The sequence below is a fragment of the Peromyscus maniculatus genome, chromosome 11 (assembly GCF_049852395.1).
Source record: "Peromyscus maniculatus bairdii isolate BWxNUB_F1_BW_parent chromosome 11, HU_Pman_BW_mat_3.1, whole genome shotgun sequence".
Taxonomy (NCBI): Eukaryota; Metazoa; Chordata; class Mammalia; order Rodentia; family Cricetidae; genus Peromyscus; species Peromyscus maniculatus.
In genome coordinates, this window is record NC_134862.1 from 57,804,248 (window position 1) to 57,825,519 (window position 21,272).

Below are 21,272 nucleotides of genomic sequence, written 5' to 3' on the forward strand. Positions count from 1 at the left end.
AAAATAAATAAAAGAGATATAAAATGAATTACCATTTTAGAGAAGACGTGGAATGCATTTTTCAACTGACACTTCCAAATGAAAAGAAATGGCGCAAGTGAAGATTCAGTGTTTACCCTGCTGCTCTGTGATTTAAGAAAGCAACCGAGAAAAACAGTGTGCACGCGTTGTAATCTTGGAAGTGTTCTGAACTGTTTAAAGACCACGTAGGGCAGGAGTATGCTATCAATATGACAAAAATATTAAGCTATCAAGTGAAGAATTATCAATTTAATTGCAGGAATATGATGCCTTATTATCCCTTAATCTGCCATTGCTGGTAGAGTCCATTTAGCTAATGAAAAAGGATCAATAGTAATTGGACGTGAGACCGTTTGCTTGTTCTTTCTGAACGCTATTCTGCAGCTGCTATTTTCTGTCTCTCTTGACCTTCTGCAAATACACTTCATGTTATATCTTTCTGCTGGTACTCATTTTCACTGCCCTCACTGTCCTGTAGGTGTTTGCCTCCTAATTGGCAACAATGTCACTCTATTCACAAGGTGACACTTGCAAGTGCAGCTATGACACCTGTGTCGCAATGAGCATTCCCTCTGTTAACCAGTCCCCCAGCACCTGCCATCTCTTTCTCTCGCAGCTTCTCGCCAGTTCAAAGCGTTTTGCTCCAATCGGATTTAGTGCAGTGCATTCGTGTTTTAATAAGAGGATGAGGGTATCAGAGTTTTTTTTTTAATTAGAAATAAAAATTTTGAGCTTTTCTATCCTTATGTCTTTTAATTATTTTTTTAGATAAAAAGTTATGTATATTTTTCTATAATGCACTATTAGTGTTAAACCCATTCTTTCCATTGGCATTCATAATTTCATGAGACAAATTACATAATTAGCATTAAGCTGCTGAGAGGGAAGAGAGATGAGTCTGTGATTTCTTAAGTGTCACTCCTCAGAGCTTTATGACAGTCACTGTATTTGTCATGTTCTCCTGAAGTTCTGGCAGGAATATTATTTCTGTCCCATTACTTGTTGTAAGCATCATCTCCATTTAATCCTGATTTCTCTACCTTACATGTTCATAAACAGAGAAAATGTTTCCATTTTGAATATGTTTTGTCTTTTAAATGATAAAAATAATATATTTTTATTTTTCATCATTATATGCATTTTAAATATTTTTCCTATTTTTTTAATTAAGAATTTTTTTATTCATTCCACATACCAACCACACATCCCTCCTCATCCCTCCTTCCACTCCCCCCTAACCTTCCCCTCCTCCATAAAGGTATGGCCTCCCAAGGGGGGTCAGCAAACCCTAGCACATTCAGCTGAGGTAGGTCCAAGCCCCTCCCCCTGCACCAAGGCTGTGCAAGGTGTCCCACCATAGGCAATGGGCTCCAAAGAGCCAGTTCATGCACCAGTGATAGATCCTATTTCCACTGTCAGGGGCCCCTCAAATGAACATGCTTTCTTATCAGTAAGATTGTACTGTATGCTTTGCTGTAAGCATTTTATGTTTTGATATGCTCTGTCTTTCCCCTGTTCATTGACTGATTGTTATGCATCTTCCTTATTATAGCATTATAACATAAATCTTAAAAAGTCTTATTAATAAAATCTCAAGGAGCCAGGTATTAGGGTGAATTCTGAAAGATCGGAGAAGTGGAACAAACCACAGCTAACCTCACCTCATCAACTCTCAGATGATCTGTTTCCTCAAATTGGAAGCCTCTGAGTCCTCATCTGAATGGATCTCAGCTGAGCTGTTGCTAAAATGCCTAAAAGCTCAAATTAGTTCATGGTCCTCATACCTTATATACCTTTCTGCTTCCTGCCATCACTTCCTGGGATTAAAGATGTGTGTCTTTCCCATGCAAGACATGAGATCTCAAGTACTGGGATTAAAGGTGTGTGTCACCATGCCTGGCTGTTTCCAGTGTGGCCTTGAACTCACCACAGAGATCCAAGAAGATCTCTGCCCCTAGAATGCTAGGATTAAAAGTATGTGCTACCACTGCCTAACCTCTTAGTTTAATATAGTGGCTGTGATGGGGATGTTGTTCTGTATGCTGTGAATATGTGTTGCTCTGATTGGTTGATAAATAAAGCTTTTTGGCCAATAGTGAGGCAGAATATGGTTTGGTGGGACATTCTAACTGGAGAGAGAGAGGAAACAAAAAGCAGAGCAAGGAGATGCCAGCCCACCGTCCAGGGAGCAGCATGTAATAGCTTTACACAGGTAAAGCCACAGAACACATGGCAACATATAGATTAACAGATATGGGCTGACTTTAAGTGTAAGAACTAGTCAGTAGTTAGCCTGAGCTAATGGCTGAGCAGTTTTAATTAATATAAGCCTTTGCCTATTGGGTCTTTAAGGACTTCGGACCAGGTGGGACACAGGAAAGCTTTCAGCTATGTAGCTGTTCTGTTCTCTGACCCCCAGATAAGTTTATTGGGGTACACAATATATCAACCACATAGCATATATTCTAAGACCAAAGGGCCACATAAACTTAACTTTACATAATAGTGTCTAGCATCATGATCATACTCAGTATGACATATACGTGTGTGTGTGTGTGTGTGTGTGTGTGTGTGTATGTGTGTGTGTATATTTTCTGTGTCAAAAAGGCAAATAAATAGCTAATTTGTCCTTAAGTATAAATTTTAAGTTGATATAAGTTCCTATGCATGATGATTAAATCCTCCTTCCAGGAACTAGAATCCACATAACAGATATGAAGATAATAAAGGATTGACTTGAGTCAATATGGTCTGATTTATGAAATACCAAGTTTAGATCAACCATCAATCCACAAGATAAATTTTATGTTTCCTACAAATGTTTCCCACTGTGAGTATAGGGCTAAGAAAGGTGGGAAAGGTTTTGCTCTACTCCAGTCAGATAACTGAAGGGAGCAGAGGAAGCCCTGAGTGTGTGAATTCCTGGATGAAATGTGTATTGTTGACTTGGTCATAATCATGACCAGGTCCAAGGCCTCAAACCTATGAGGTATTGGCATAGGATTTTTGTATGAGAATGAGTCAGGGTCAAACTTGGCAAAGCATTCCTCCTCTGGCCCAAGTAAGAGTGTTTGCAAATGATTAACCAGTATATCAAAATCTAGCAACTATAGCTTCCTCCTTCATGATATATACAGCCTGAGACTGCTGGTCTTCAGAGACGTCCTACCTAGATTAGGAAATTTCCTCACTCTTGCTGAACATAACAAACAAGCTGAATTTCCAGGATGTGGAATTAGTTGATGAGTCTCCATCAAAGTGTGCATACCCCCTTGACACTAGGTTTTCTGTGTATCTGTCCTGTCTGTATTTCCTTCAGTGTCACAGTGATTTTTTTAATGCCTCCCCTAGTCTGTCTGAGTTCCAGACCCAAGCTGCATGGGTAGTAGCAGATATCTCTAATGTTCATAAAAATATGGTTGGAATTTACAGGTTAATATTTTTCATAGAGTGTGTTAAAAATGTTGCCCCATTATTTTTTGTATTAATTATTTCCAATGAGAAGATGGTGTTTATTAATACTCTGTACTCAATATATAGCACTATATTTCTTTTATTTGTTTGTTTTTGAGCAATGCGATTGTGATGCAGCTTTTTCAGTGTTCTTATATTTAAAGTAAATCATGTTTTTTTTGCATTTTTAGACTTATAGCTTTCATCAAATTGCAAATGAGTTAATTATCACTTACTCAAACATTTGTCTATGATTTTACATGTCCCAGGGACTGCTATATGCATGAAATTCAACTAATGATAAGATGATAAATAATAATATTAATATTCTGCTGTGTTTGACTTAAAAATGCTTTCCTCAACTCATTCATTTCTTTGTAGAAAGAATCAGAGAAAGATTGTATTGACCTACAACAGCTTCAGTGAGACCTAATATTTTACTATATATTGCCTTAAAATTGACTGCTATATGAAATGAAAGCACTGAATACTTAAAACTTTGACTACTCAGAAACTAACAATTTAAAAAAACAAGATGGTTTGGCTGCACATTCTGTGTTCTAAAGAACCATACTTTCTAGGGTTAAAAACTTTGTGGGAGAACAAACAGATGAGTAATTTTATGTAAAGATTGTGTTTTATGTAATCTAAGTTATACATTTTCAGATCATTTTAGAGGAAAACAGAATCATATAATTCTGAAGAGTAGCATGAACTGCTTTAAGGGTTACCCACTCTGAGATTACCTCAGTTGCTGAAATTTGAAATTAGTTATAAATGAGCTTTTGTGGAAATAATATACAAAATAAAGTCATAAGTAGAAAGTATGTGAAAGCAGAAGTAGTTTTGACTAAAATTTGATAATGATGATTTAGACATAATGATTAGGAAAGAAGACGGTAGAACTATGCTGTAAATGTATTGAAGGAAAGCACTTGAAATCATAGGGCTATAGATGTGGTTATATATTACTTATAATATAAAAGAAAACTAGCATGTAATTTTTGTATGAATTAATTTTTGATTTCTGCATATTTTAACATATGTCCTTTTGGTTATTGTGACTAAGAAAGTACCTGGCTTTGTCAAAAAAATAAAAATCAACTTCTAGTAACACAGGGAAAGTTAGTTTATTTTAAAATACATATTACTTTTATTTATTAATTTATTTACTTGGTGTTTATCTATGTGTTTGTTTATAAGCTGACCATGGCCATAAGAAAGTTCTTTTCTTCTACTGTGTGAATTCCAGGGACTGATCTCAGGTCATCAAGCTTGGTGGTAAAAGCCTGTATTGTTGAGTCATCTTTCTAGCCTGGGATGAGCCTCTGATACATAAAATGTATGGATTTGTCAACAAAATCTAAAGAGTAGTCCATGGGTTTGAAGAGTATGTAAGACATGGAAGAGAGGGAGGGAGGAAGGAGTGGAAATTATGTAAATAGAGTACTCACATTATTATATATGGAATTCTCAAAAAAGCTATTAAAAATTTGTATAACTTTTTTAGTCATGTTTTGTACTTTAGAGAACTAGAAAATGTTAGTGCTGTGATTGTTTATTAGTCATAGCTACAACTGCTTTTCTAAAATTTTTTTAAGTATTTCTTTATTCTTATTTTTTATTTTATTTTATAATTTAATTTAATTTTACATATCAGCCATGGATTCCCTTGTTCTCCCCCCTCCTGCCCCCCTCCTTCCCTGCAGCCCACCCCCCATTCTCATCTCCTCCAGGGCAAAGACTCCCCTGAGGATTGAGTTCAACTTGGTAGATTCAGTCCAGGCAGATCCAGTCCCCTCCTCCCAGGCTGAGGCAAGTGTCCCTGTATAAGCCCCAGGTTCCAAACAGCCAGCACATGCACTGAGGACAGGTCCCGGTTCCAGTGCCTGGATGCCTGCCAAACAGATCAAATTAATCAATTGTCTCACTTATCCAGAGGGCCTGATCTAGTTGGGGGCTCCTCGAGTATTGGTTCATAGTTCATGTGTTTCCATTCATTTGGCTATTTGTCCCTGTGCTTTTTCCAACCTTGGTCTCAACAATTCAAAATTAAAATTACTTTCTATTAGTTACAATGTGATTTCACCTTCAATTTTTTGACATCTTTCTTTTGAGAAGATGAATTTTTTAAATTTATCTCCTTTGTTGAATTTCAGTGGTAATGATGTTATTTATTGTTTGAGATATCCTGTTTAGTGTTTATACTATGTGCCTTACCATATCCACATGTAAATTTAAGTTTTAGTGTTCCTGGTCACCCTTCTGAAAGAGTATCAAAATAAGTGATTTGATACAGTGACTAAAAAGTCTACAGCCCTTTTCATTCATCCACTGTTGCTTTGAGATGCTGCTCACTATGTTTCCGTAGTTACATATAAGTTCTTAAAGTAATAGAATAAAAGTCTGTAAATACTTAAAGCACTGTAAATATCTTAAACTATTCTGAGAAACTTATCTGAATAAATGCATGAGGTGCAAACTTTGAGTTCAGAAAAATGCCCAGAAGCCCAGCATTGTGATGAAAAAAGAGTAATGTTATGAATTAAAGACAACCCTGGGTGACATACAGAGTTTCAGGCAGGGTAGGATGACATACAAAGATATTGTCTCAAAAACATAAAACAAAACCCAGAAATGTGTCTGGAATTTATTCATTTGGATGGATTCTTTATAATCTCCTGCTTCTGATTGATTAGCCACTCATAATACTTCTTTATTGCAGTAAAAATAAGAATATTTCAATAAGAATCTCATAAACTTCAGCACTGCTTAGGCAAGTAGAAAATTTTCAAAGCAATAGCATAAGCACGAATGTAGTAGTGAACTCCTTCCTGAGACCATAGACCACTTTAATTAAATCCCATAAACCTTATTTTATGATCTCAGAACACACAATTTTATTTCTAAGAAACCTTGGTCCTATATTTATATATGTAATGTTACCAGATGATATGAGGTCGTGCATTTATATAGTTTGTTAACAGTCACATACAATTTCGCAAATGTATTAGAAATTTAATACTAAATTATTAATATCAAGGACATAAATTACTGAAGATTGGGTGTTATAGTAAGGGAGTAATAACTAAGCACTTTTTTCTGAATATGAAGTCAATTAAAGCAATTTTTTTCTAATTAAACATAAACATAACAGCTTCCTACCTGCATCAAATCTGCAACTGCTACTCTAGTAGATGAGTAGAATGGTATTGATTATTACATTAGATTAAGGAAAGCTATGTTGCTGTAAAATAAATGAGAAGCTTCAGCGGGTTAATATGCTGTTTATTGCTCTTTGTGGTAGTGTCTAATATGGTCAGTGAGGGCTTTGTTACAAGCATTCCTTTCTATACTCAACTGCTAAGTTGTGATTCAGTGAAATTCACAAATAACTAATGTAGTCATTGGAAAGAGAATGGAGGGAGGTAAGAGATTTTCTCAGAGTATGTATACAGTCATTTCTAGAAAGTGTTTTCTTCTCATGATATTTTGTTAGTCAGAATGCAGTCATATGGCCTGATTACAACAACCTGGAAAGTCTATTTCTTATAGTACAAAAAAAAAGGAAATAGATATTCTAATATATGCTGTTGACTATGCAAAGGAGATTGTTCAAAATTGAGAGCTTTGGTCCAATCTCTAGTGTAAGTGAGATTGCAGTGAATCCAATGAACTTGACTGTTCCATGAGTAGAAAGAAACCTTTTTGGGGGAAATCAAACAGGTAAGGTTATCTCCCATAAGGTAGAGAGAATAGCAAAATAGTGGAAAAGCAAGCAGATTTTACACAATAACAGGGCACTGCGGGGTGGGTTAACCTTGAACTCTATAGATAGATGCCCTTTCCCAAAGTAGCTGACCTTTGGGGCAGATTATAGGAGGTTCCTGGTAAGCAGAACCCAGTTAAGAGATTTGGTGTTCCAGTATACAGAACCCTGTCTTTGAACTTGTTTATCCAATAATATTCCCTTTGTTTTCCCAGGCAAAGTCCTTCTGTTTGGGACAATGTCACCAAAACTACCATTTGGGGAATGGGGGATTTTGAACTAGGACCCACAAAATAGAAAGATAAAACCAATTCCCAAAGTAGTCCTCAGTATCAGTAAATGTGCAATGGCAAGTGTGTAGCATGAATATTAAAGAATCTTATTAATAAAATAAAAACTGAGGCCAGTTTTTGGGATGAACACTGGAAGATCAGATAAGCAGAACATGCCACAGCTATCTCACCTCGCCAGTTCCTCAGCTGATCCTGTTTCCTCAGACTGGGAACTTCTGAGTTCTCATCCAAATGAATCTCAGCTGAACTGTTGCTCAAAAGCCTGAAAACTTAACCAGCCAAAAGCTTCTAGTTTCTGGTCCTCACACCTTATACACCGTTCTGCTTTCTGCCATCACTCCCTGGCATTAAAGGCTCACTTTCTGGGATTAAAGGCATGAGTCAGCATGCCTGGCTATTTCCAATGTGGCCTTGAACTCACAGAGATCAGAGGGATTTCTGCCTCTGGAATGCTAGGATTAAAGGCATGAGTCAGCATGCCTGGCTGTTTCCAATGTGGCCTTGAACTCACAGAGATCAGAGGGATTTCTGCCTCTGGAATGCTAGGATTAAAGGCATGAGTGCCACCATTTTCTAGCCTCTGTATCTAGTGGCTGTTCTGTTCTCTGACCCCAGATAAGTTTATTAGGGTGCACAATATTTTGGGGAACACAATACTGTAGTTGGAGAGTCTTCTCTCTGGGTCCCACCAAGCCCACTTATAAAATAAACACACAGATGCTTATATTATTTAAAGTGTTTGGCCTAATGGCTCAGGCTTCTAGTTATCTAGTTCTTTCATCTTAAATTAATCCATTTCTATAAATCAATACCTTGCCAAGTGGCTCGTGGCTTACTGGCATCTTTACATGTTGCTTGTCATGGCCACAGCTGGCAGTGTCTCTCTCTGCCTTTCTGTTCTCTCAATTCTCCTCTCTGTTAGTCCCGCCTATACTTCCTGCCTGGCCACTGGCCAATCAGTATTTTATTTATTGACCAATAAGAGTAACACATTTGACATACAGACCATCCCACAGCACAATACCCCCACAGTATGTGTATGAGCACACACATATAAAAATTAATGAACAAACTCCAGCACTGTAAATGAAATAGAAAAAATATTTAAGTGTTGTCATTGTCAAAATGAGATTTCAAGAGAACAGCAACATTTTCTTCAAGTAAAACATACCTGAATTATATTTTAATTATAATGAGAAAATATTAAAGTTGAAATTACATATAGTTTGAATATCACACATAGACTTATGGATTGAATAATTGATTGCAAAGAGATGGGACTGTTTCTTGAGTTTCTGTAAACTTTGAGGTAGGAGGTCAAGTTTAGCAAAGTAGGTGACTGGAGACAGGGCTTTGAACGCTGTTCCTAGTCTGCTGTCCCTTCTTCACTCTGTTCCTACTGTTGAATGAAGCGGACAGCCTGTCTGACACTCTCACTTCTATAGTGATCTACACAACCAGGTCCCAGAATCAGTGAAACTATGGACTATGGGCTGAAATATCTGAAAGTATGAGACCAAAAACAAATCTTACTCCAACTGAAATCTTTTCCTCAGATATTTTCTCACAATGACACAAAAGTAACACACAAAACTTTGAGTTGGAACAATATTTCAGTGAGGAAAGGAATTTGCCAAGGATGAGAATGTGAGTTGGATCTCCAGGACCCACATGGTTGAAAGTTGATCTTCCTGTGTTGTCCTCCAACCTCCACACTCATAATAATTAAAATATATTTTTTTTAAATTTTAGTTTTCAAGGTATTAGAGCTAAGAGTTTATCCTGACTTGCAGAGGGCCTTTGAACTTCAACTTTTGAGCAAAGTTGGGGCTCTTAAATATTTTTTAAAAAGTAAAAAATGAAAGTGGAGTTGGACTGGTGATCTGACTTTGGATATGATTTGCGTGGGGACTCTGAAAAATATTGGAGAAATGCTACAAAAAGCTGATGAATGCCACCATTAGAGTTTAGTGGGTGATCCAAGTGGTAGCTCAGAAGACAGATGCAGACAGAAATGCAGGCAATGAAGTTTGACTCAAGGAGTTACACACGAGAGAAAGAACTCCATCAGAAATTATAAAGAGACCATGAATGTTCATTTCTGCTAAAGAACGTGTCTACATTATGTCCAGGCCCTATGACTTCAAAAGAGAATGTTTTTAACATCATATGAGGTTACCACCTGAATGAAGTTTCCCAGCAATCCAGAATTCAGCTTGCATTATGTTTGTCATTAGTTTTTAATATAAATATATAGTGAGAATCAAGAACAATAATAAGAGTAGAAAGATTTTTTAAAAATCATAGACAAGTCCTACCTAAAAGCTTTGGTAAAGTTGAAACTAAGTAAGTTTTGGTTTCTGAAGAGATTAACATGATTAAAAAGAAGCCAAGGAGATTGCATTAGGAAAACTGTAAAGATGCCTTGAGGGTATGTCAGAGAGTATGTAGACCACACTCAGCTGAGGCCAGAGGTTACAAAATAGTAAACTCCTGAAAGACTTTGCACTGATAATAGAATACTTCTGGGATGGCTTCTCAACACAGGGCTATTGCATGAATCTTAAAATGTTCTTATTAATAAGATCAAACCTGAGCCAGGTATTGGGGTGAATGCTGGAAGATCAGAGAGGCAGAACAAGCCATAGCCACCTCACCATGCCAGTTTCTCAGCTGATCCTATTTTCTTAGACTGGAAACCTCTGAGTCCTCATCTGGAATGAATCTCATCTGAACTGTGCTGCTCAAAGCCTGAGAGCTTAACAGCCAAAAGCTAGTTCCTGGTCCTCATGCCTTATATACCTTTCTGCTTTCTGCCATCACTTCCTGGGATTAAAGGCGTGAGTCACCACGCTTGGCTATTTGAAGTGTGGGCTTGAACTCACAGAGATCCAGAGGGATATCTGCCTCTGGATTACTAGAATTAAAGGCATGTGCCACCATTTTCTGGCCTCTATATCTAGTGGCTGTTCTGTTCTCTGACCCCAGATAAGTTTATTAGGGTGCACAATATTTTGGGGAACATAATATCACCACATTTCCCCTTTTTTGTCTAAAATTTAAAAAAGCATATAACTAATACAAGAAAAACTATATCCAATAAGTATTTACAATATATTGTAGATGTAACGAACCATCTTATTAAATAAGAAACACAGAACCAATGCAAAGAAGAAAGCCAAGAGGTCAGAGATAAGAGCTAAATACCTTACCCTTCCTCCTGCGGTGGTCCTACCTCTCTGAAAGAGACCTATTTCGTGTGTCTACCTTTTTTTATAGTTTCTGTTCTGCCTTCTCATTGGTTGTAAACCCAACCACATGACCTCCTAGTCATTGCCTGTCTGTACAGAACTCCAGGTCTTCTATGGTTGGTGTTGGAGACCGACTCTGGACAGCTGTGTCTTGAACCTTGTGTTACCTGCCACGATTTATCAAGCCTCGTGTAAATAGGAGGCTTTTAGTCTAACCTAGGAATGTAGGATTAAATAAACCTCTTTAAATCAGCTAGCTGCAGGGGCCTGGGACCAAAGCGACCTCCTGCTGACCCTCCTTAGGAATTTTCTTTGTCCTCTCCTCACTCCTGCTCCCCCTCCCTACCTGAAGCCCTGTTTATAAGCTCTAACACCCAGTCAATAAACTGAGGCCTTGACGCAACTCAGACTGCTTTGTCTTTCTTCACGCGCTTGGTCTCCTTTCCCTCTCCCACCCCATTGATTCACAGGTGGTCCCTCCTCGAGACCCTCGAATAACCTGGCCTGCTGGACAGGTCAGGTTGGTATTGAGATTAAAGGCATGTGTCTCCAATGCTGACTGTATCCTTGAATACACAGAGATCTACCTAGCTCTGCCTACCAAGTGCTGGGATTAAAGGCATGAAACACCACCGCCCAGGTTTCCTATGGCTTGCTAATAGCTCTGACCCCTGGGCAACTTTATTTATTAACATACAAATAACATTTTATTACAAATAAAATATCACCATAATATATAAAGTCAAGAATTACATTAACAATGTCTAATCCATTAAAGTTTTACAGATTCAGATGAAAACCTCCACTAAATATTAACAATGTCCAGTCCAGTAACATTTGATAAACTCAGATGAAAAATTTTCATTACTTATCCTATATAAAACAAGTAGTTCCTTTTTAAAAGTAGATTCAAAAATTGACCTTCCTATCTTATTATATCCATATTGTCTCTTTTTACTTTTCATAATAGATTCAATAAACTATCTTTTGTCATTTTTATATCTTCCCCTTTTTCTTTTTAGAGTAGATTCAATGATGTACCCAATTAACCTATTATTTCTTTATCTTTCTTCTCAGAGTAGATTCAATGATCTACCTCAAATCCATATTCTCTTTTTTTTTAAACAAAATCTCTGAATCTAATCTTCTTGTTCATCTTCTTTCCTGACCAATAACAATTAACAACTTGTAACCAACCATTATAAACCATGACAATATCCACAACTCATTAACGACCAAAAAACCTTCCACCCCACCTCTTGGGAATGTGGGCATTGCATTCTTAAAATTACTTTCTGTTTTCTGGGGGTGAAGACATCTTCAGGAAATCCTGAAAAGAAAATTTTGGGGTTCATTGTCAAGTCCTGAGAGATTTATCTGTATCATTTGTCTAGTCTCTGCATAATGGGAAAGTGTAGGACTGTCTCAAGTCCTTGCTGGAGTAGTCATGGATTTGAATCATCTCTGCTAGCCATCTCAAAATTGTCCTGAGCAGTTTGTAGTCCAAAGTAGATCTTTCCATGGTGTTTGTTAATTAGCTTAATGGCTTTAGCATATTCCAGATAGAATCATCATTTTGGGATCCTGTCATCCTTTTGAAGATTTCAAAGTTGCTGTTAGGCGTGGTCATGGTTCCCTGCAGATTTTTTTTTGTCTCCTCTGTGGTTTGAAGCAATCACAGTCTGATAAACACGTCTCTTAGAACCATGAACATTCTTCCCTAGAAGGGAAAATCTTCACAGCAATTTCTCCCCACCATTTTTCTTGCCAAACTTTTCCAAACTGACCTTTGCCAATGCTTTCTTGTAACACAATGGTCCTGGCAACTGTTCTCTGAACAAGCAGCAGTAAGCCCTTCCTCCCAGGTAGCAGCATCACCACAGTTACTAACACGATGAGAAACAGCCAGCAACGTGGAGCAGCAGCCGCTGCCTCCATGGTTCCACCGCCAGTGTTTGTGGCCAGGTCCCAGGCCAAAATGTCTCCTTAGCAAGCTTCCTAGGTCAGACTCATACTCTGGATCATCCTGCCTTTGCCTTCTTCAGTAAATCCTACCTGTCTGTGCCACCACAAATGGCAACGTGTAGCTTGGGTCTGAGCAGGGGCTCAAAAGACCATAGGCAAGTAGCTTTTTCAAGAATTCATACAATGGACATTGGGCACCAGATGTAGCAGGGATCTTAACAGATCTTATTAATAAAATCAAACCTGAGGCCAGTTATTGGGGTGAATGGTTATTGGGGTGAATGCTGGAAGATCAGAGAAGCAGAACAAGCCACAGCTTCCTCACCTTGCCAGTTCCTCAGCCGATCCTGTTTCCTTAGACTGGAAGCCTCTGAGTCCTCATCCAAATGGATCTCAGCTGAATTGCTTCTTGAAAGCCTAAAAGCTTAACCAGCCAAAAGCTTCTAGTTTCTGGTCTTCACACCTTATATACCTTTCTGCTTTCTGCCATCACTCCCTGGATTAAAGGCTTGCTTTCTGGGATTAAAGGTGTGAGTCATATGCTTGGCTGTATTCTTGAACACTCAGAGATCCAGATGGATTTCTGTCTCTGGAATGCCAGGATTAAAGGCATGTGCTACCACTGCCTATCCTCTATGTTTAATATTGTGACTATTCTGTTCTCTGACCCCAGGTAAGTTTATTAGCGTGCACAATATTTTGGGGAACACAATACCACCACACAGGGCTGCCTAAAAAATCTTTTCCACAAGACTCATTTCACTATATTCAACTACACAGTTATTCAGAAATAAATGTAATCATGGTCCAAGGCAATTTGTTGCACCTCAACCTGGTATCAGACCTTGGCATGATCCATGAAATGTTAATTTTCCAAGCTATAGAATGAGAGATATCAATTCACCAAGCAGTAACAGCCTCTTGCACAGTCCTTAAAGTGTCCACCAAATTTCAATAAAAGGTCTGGAAGCCAATCAATATATATGCAATGCATGAAGGTACAGGAGAAAAGCCAAAGACTCAAAGGATAATGTCAAAAGATTTGGAGTTGCAAACAATGAGGACTATCTGTCAAGGAAAGCTGTAGGCAAGAAGAAAACCAGCCAGGGATTCAGGCCATCTGGACATCATTCAACAAAGCCATAGGAACAGTTAGATGAGCAATCACATTAAACATCGCCAGGATGCCAGACATGGATTTAAAGCTTGGCCTTCTGGGTCTCAGTCTTGTTTCATGTCATACCTTTCCTTACTATTCTCTTATAACTCATGTTTGAAATGAAAATTCTGTCTTGGAAGCATGCAACATGACTTTATTTTGATTTTAAAAGGGCTTATTAATTTTAATTAATGTTTGATTTATAGGAGTTTAGACTTAAGTTTTGTTTTTGTTTTTGTTTTTCCTGAATTTCAGGATAAATTTTAGACTTAAAGTTTTGACTCTAAAAAATTCAGGGACAGCCGGGCGGTGGTGGCACACGCCTTTAATCCCAGCACTCGGGAGGCAGAGCCAGGCGGATAGCTGTGAGTTCGAGGCCAGCCTGGGCTACCAAGTGAGCTCCAGGAAAGGCGCAAAACTACGCAGAGAAACCCTGTCTCAAAAAACCAAAAAAAAAAAAAAAAAAAAAATTCAGGGACTTATAGAAATGGACTAAATATCTTTGAACTATAAAACAGTTATAACACTTTCAGGTCTGGGGAAGAATGTTACATTTTAAGTATGAAGTATTACTAAAGGTCTGTGGTTGAACACTAGGTTCCCACATGGTAACACTGTTTTGGAAGGTCTTGAATCTCTAGGGGATGGGCCTTAGTTAATAAGTGATTAGAGGCAAGCCTATGAGGATCAGACTTCATCTCAAATCCATTTTCCACCTCTTTATGCAATCAAACAAGCCTTGGTTACAAGTTTCACCACAATGATGCTCCACTTTACAATGAACTCAGATTCAGTGTAACCAAGCACTACATACAGACTATCGTCTCTAGAATATGTAAGACTGAAATGTAATTCAGTGATAGAACACTTACTTAGCACACACGAGACCCTGGTTCAGTTTCCACAAATATGCATACATACTCACTCCCCACCCTACCTCCTCACACAAAGAATTATAATGTCAGTTTGATCTGCACAATACTTTCCTAAAACTATCATAAAATCTTTATATTCACAGACTTGGGAAAGGGCGAAAAGGAGAGAAAGAGAGGCTAAGATAAATGAACAAAGAAAAGGAAATGAAACGAAGTTGCCATTTAATATCACATTGTGAATGCATATTCGAGAGCTGAAGCAGAGAGAGAGACAGTGTTGTCTGCTAAGAAAGTGCCTGTAGACACAAGCATATGTCTGAGACTGATTCTATAATGAGATTTCAGGAGTGTGAACAAAAAGCACATGAGTGAACAGAGTTCTTCAATAGTACAGCATAAAATGATGAACTGTTAATTTAACAGTTTTGCATGAAGGTCTAATGTTTTTCTGAAAGACCTAGTTTTTTTCCAGAACAAAAAGGACAGACAGGAAACCATTAGGGAGGAAGCAAAGCTAACTCCTTCCAGATGCAAGGTGCCTGGACTTCTTATTGCTCTTCTTACAGGCATATGATCAAGAGTAACAGGCTTCACTTCTACAAGAAAAGCGCTAGGACTTTCACATGCTAACTAGTTAATCAAGTGGAAAAAACACAATGTAGAATCACTCATAAAGGCAAGCATGCAAAGTGACACATGGTCTTTTAGCTGTTCTTTGTTGCTGTTGTTGTTTTGTTTTTGTTTTTGTTTTGTTTTTCTTTGCAATGAACTGAGGAGAGATAATCATCTTACGGAAATCAAGTGCTTCACATTTAATGAACCAATATGATATTCACTTAAATTCTCAGGGGAAATACTTTTGAAAACAGCTCCCATAGATTATTATGCTTTATGCAGGCAAAAATAATTTTGTTGTCATGTGGAATAAGATGTCAGATTCTTTTTAATAAAACTAAAATCCTACATTGCTGAGTCAGGGACATGAATATATTCCACACTTGGTGTCTTCAAAAAGGAGAGGAAACAGCTAGGGTATACATGCAAATAAGGGGAGACTTCCAGTTGTTTATGATATATTTGTATACAGGAGAAAGTCAAAACTGATAAGATGTGTTCACTCTAGGACTTTGCTAGAAATAGATTTTTCAATTTGTTTGTTAATCAAGGTTTGATGGGATTATACTTTATTGTTTGTTAGTCTCATAAAATAAAATGTGTGCGGGAGACAATAAAGGCAACTTATACAAAACAAGCTATGGTCTGAAGTCATGATAAAGTTAAGTCCCATGATGGAGCGGAATCACCTTCATCTTACACCAAGGGGAGAGTGTCTCTAACTGTGTTCCAGTCCCTTTATTCTTATGCATGAGATGATGGTATGCTGAGAAACCACAGAGGGGAACAAGTCACAGGGAAGCTGTGACAAAACAGATACTGTATGCCAAAAGAAAAGATGTAATTACTACATCTGCATCTGAGCAAAAACAACATCTCAGAGTTACTGATTTGAGTTTGGCTTGATTTCCAACAACAATGAGTTGGAAGGGTATCTCAAATCATTTCAGGTGGGTGGTCCTTGCATTTCCTAGGTAAGAGACATGTGTCAGGCCCTGGTGATTTTTACAAGTCAAAACAAAATAAATGAACAATCAGTTAAAAGGCATCCCAAGAACTGAACATTGCCTCAGATCCAGTGTAGAAAGAGCGAGCAATGCATGGATATGTGCTTCACAGCATCAGTCACTGGGAGAGAAGAGAATCAAAACACGGGAAAAGTAAGGTGTCAAGCCAGAGTGACTGTCATAAAACTGAGGCATGGGGAGGTTATGGGGAGGCAATGAAAACACATGAGAACGCTGCTATAATGCTAAAGTGGTACAACTATTGTCAAAAAAAGCAACAAAAGAGACTTGCTGATTTCCTGAACTACCCGATAAATACCTTAGTTAATTTTCAAACAGCTAGATACTTCTACATGTATGTTCACAGTGGCACGCTTCTTGGTAAGCAAAAAGCAGAAACATTCCAGTTGTCCATGAATAAATATACTGATGAACAATGCTTTGAATAGGTAACAGAATATCATTTAGCCATAAAAAATGAATTAAAAACATGTTATGCTGTGGATGAACATCAACATTATACTTTGGGAATGAAGCAAAAAATTAAAGGTTAAATGTTGCATCATTCTTATATTCACATACCCAGAATACATAGTTTCCTTAGAGACAAAAATCATATTAGTGATTGCCGTAAGCTTAGGGCAGTCAGCTGTGAAAAGTCAATGGGAACAAAATCAGGAAAATGCTGTGTTCTCTCCAGTATCCATGAGCTTATTTAGATACTGATGCTAAGCAGTGCCATGAATCATAAGAAAGACAGTCTTATGAGAAAATATACTTTATACAGCTTGAGCATAGGCAAAGTGAGTGTTATTAACTTAAGAAAATACCAAACTGGAATCATAGAGTGACGGAGAATTTATGTTAGCTCTATGTATCAATGGGATGTAAAAATGTAATATGTGTGTAGGCATGTGTGTGTACGGATACATTTGCATTCTTACTTTTATTGCAACTGGGCAATAGTTTTAGCCTGGAGCTCCATCCCTCCTTAAAATAGGGCACACGTTAGGAGGGGCTTTTTAAAGTGTGAACAAATAACATTTTAAGCAATCAATCAGAAACTGTCAAGATCACCTCACACCTAGTTAAACAAGGTCACTGAATCACAGCTATATCTATATTGTACTGAGGGAGCTTTGAATTTGCTTGTATATGTAGGACATGAAAACACACAGATACATGCAATTCTTGTATTTTTGTCTCTTTTAATTATTGCTCTTTAATCCATTTTCATTTAAGATTTTAATCATCTTTTCAGAGTGTTTCCTTTTACGATGTTCATATGTGTGAGGAATTAATGATCATATTCTCATTGGCTTCATGTAATCAACATCTCCTGAATCAAATTGTCTGTGTGACCCACATGGGGACATTATTGTTCTGCTTTGCAGATTTGTTCAAAACTCCATTAAGAATGTAGTAATGCAGACTTTCTTTATATCTAAGGCTAGATTGTCAATCTATTATCCTGATAAAAGAACTTTAAACTTACCTTATTTAGAATGTGAAATACTTGGAGTGAAAATTTGCTAGACAATTTTGAGCAATACAAGGTACAATCAGAGCTCCTGTTTCTAGGTTTCAAATTCACAAACTCGATAATTTTTGAACACTCAAAGCAACCATGACATAAGGAAATGGTCTGTTGAAGGACTCCTAGAAGTTTCCCTAGTGGATACCAGGGAAACAGTTGAACTTTGTGTGTGTGTGTGTGTGTGTGTGTGTGTGTGTGTGTGTGTGTGTGTGTGAGAGAGAGAGAGAGAGAGAGAGAGAGAGAGCTAGAAAGAGAGAAACCATTTACACAGTATTCCAAACAACAGAGAGGGAAAGCGTCTTCTCTTATATGGGTTTTCAAACAGATGAGATATGATTGTTGGATGATCTGTCAACAGAAAATTGTCAGGTGGCAAAGTAGAAGACTGTTCTTTACAAGCAGCTGACTAATAAATAGAGTAACTGGTTCATGCAACTGAGTCAGGCACCAAAAACAGGCATCAGGTTTTAAGCAAACATCTTTGAATCCAGGGGGCATAGATAGAACCACAGCTCCAGAAAGAATGTACAGAGTAAGTAGGACTTTGCTAAAATCTATATTTTTTTTTCATTTGAAAGCATATATGTAAAACAGGGCACATTCATAGTTCTTCAAGGGGAAGTTTACAGTCTTTGTTACTGTTCTACTGCTGTGAGGACACAACTTGACCAAGGTAACTCTTATTTATTTATTTTTATATTTGTCTGTTTGTTTATTTGGTTGGGTTTTTAAGACAGGATATCTCTGAGTAGTCCTGGCTGCCCTGGAACTAGCTCTGTAGATCAAGCTGGACTTGAACTCAGAGATTTGCCTGCTTCTGCCTCCTGAGTGCTGTGATTAAAGGTGTTCTATAAATGATAATAGACTTACAAAATATTGGTATGTGTTAGCTGTTGAAAGTTCTCCTTTCAGTTGATAACAATTGCCCCTATGTATTTGATATGAATATTGAGATGATTGACATCAACTATCACAAAATTCAGTGAATTTTATATCAGATAGTCAGAAAGTAAGATTTTCATGATCGATAAAAATCTGATTTTAAATCTAATCCTAAAACTGTGCAAGTTATTGATTTAAAGCTGATATATTTTTTAAAGTCTTTAAGATTTACAAACATTTTTCCTATTTAAAAAAGAAATTTTATTTTTCCTAAGATATTATGTCCTTTCTTTTAACAGACTCTCATCTTAGAGCAGTTTCTGTTATGGAACTTAGTAAACACTTACGTTGCTCGAGCAATTTACAATGACCTAGAAATGATTTTACTTAACATTGGCAACAACAGAATGCACAGGAGAGCAAGTTAACTTTAAATAGCACATAAAGGAAGCTCCTTGATGCAATAGGAGATTTTCATGAGGAACCTTTGGAAACAGTTGTTCTTCAAGCTGACCAAAGAAGAGATGATGGTTGTAGATTATGTGCAGACATCAGAGGCACACACAAAGCCTGCTTGTGCCAATTTGGCTGGGATACTCTGAGGCAGAAAACCTCCACAGAGATGTGTCTCTGAAGCAAAATTCAGGACAAGTTGAAAGGGATAGTAATTAAAGTCTGGGATCCAGGCCAGGGTTAAAAAAAAAAAAGACTGATAATTATTAAAATTCAGATGGGGCACATGGATGATATTATGCTCCAAAGGTTTAGTATTGCATCTATTGAAAACTGAGCATTTCCCCAAAATATTTCTCCCCTTTTCTGCTTAAAAAACTGTTATGTATAAGTCATTGTGATATTGTAATTTAATCATGATACCGAATACTAGGGGAAAAATGAATATGAAGATAAAACTCTAGATCATGAAAAGCAAACAGTTAATGTAACAGTTATTAAAGAAACCAAACTGCCATTCATGAGCATTTATATTCTGGGGCTATAATTTTCAACTTAGAAAAAGTTAAGCTATAATACATAGCATCTAATGAACTGTATCATTTAATAATGCACAAGCTAATTGTGAAAATAGTGAAGAGACAAGAGGAGACAGAGATAGAGATAGACAGGTAGATAAATAGAGAAAAAGATAGACAGATCAATAGAATCTGAGGCCCATACTTCATTCATCTGTAAAAGAAAAAAGCATTATAATAGTGAGATTTTATAAAACAGAAATAGAATATCCTAAGGAAAATATATAAAGCATTTGTTCTGCAAATTGGTCTTCCATTAAAGCCAAATGACTGCATTTTGTATTGATAAAATTCTAATGGAATTATCATATAGTGAATTTGCCTCAAAAATATTTCACTGGCTGGAAAGGACCTATAAAGGGTATTTATAGAACATAGTAGGTTTAGCTCACAAATAATAGACACTTCTTTGCATAAAAAGGGTACAAAGTCTGGAGAGATGCATTGGTGGTTAACAGTACTAATTACCCTTAGAAAAACATTAGAAGAGAGCGGCTCAAAAACACTTGTAATTCCAGCTACAGGGGCTCTGATGCCTTTTCCTGGCTTCAACATATACTGTACTCCTGTACACATACCCATACACAGACACTCATAGTTAAAAGTTAAAAAGTATATAAAAGTGATAAATTTCTTGACGATCTGGCCTATAAGACAGTGTGGCTTTCAGCATCATACTTATCCAGTGCTGTCACCTGTTCAAAGTTTCAATATCAGTGTCTCATAGGACCAATATCCACAGTCTCATAAAATATTTGGTTTATTTATAAAAGCCAACAAAATTGAAAACTATTATGATATTTTCTAATTCATCTAAGTTCTCCTTATTATACACTGATTTTCCATTATTGTTATAGGAAAGGAAGAAGGTGAATAATTAATATTAACCATTATATTATAATTATATCTCATAGTATAATACAATGACATCATAAAGTGACTGCAAGCAGATGCATCATGAAAGTGTTACACAATGCCAAGCCTCAGCTTTCTTTGCCTTAAATAAAAACTGCCACCGACATTCCGATAGTTGTAATTAATGCTGAATATCTTGTAGCACATCATCACACCTGCTGCCTCCTCACCCACCTGCTGATCATCCTGTGATCTCTCTTGCTGTTTTGTCAACCTGATGAGTGGTGTTGCCCTCCAGATACCCTACCCACCTGTTCATAATTTATTTCCAGCATTTCATCCTTGACTATTTTATGAAATTAAAAAAAAAAAGAAACTGTGGAAATGATCACTCCCAATCCTCGGCTTAGAATACTTCTCATGCTTTGGCTGCTTCTTCTTATTCACTAATAACAGCCTTTAGTTCTTTTCCTTACATTAAAAAAGCACCCTTTCTTCTTGTGTTCAAGACCTAATTGTTCTTACCAACGTCCTTCATAATGTACTTCAAGAGTGTATT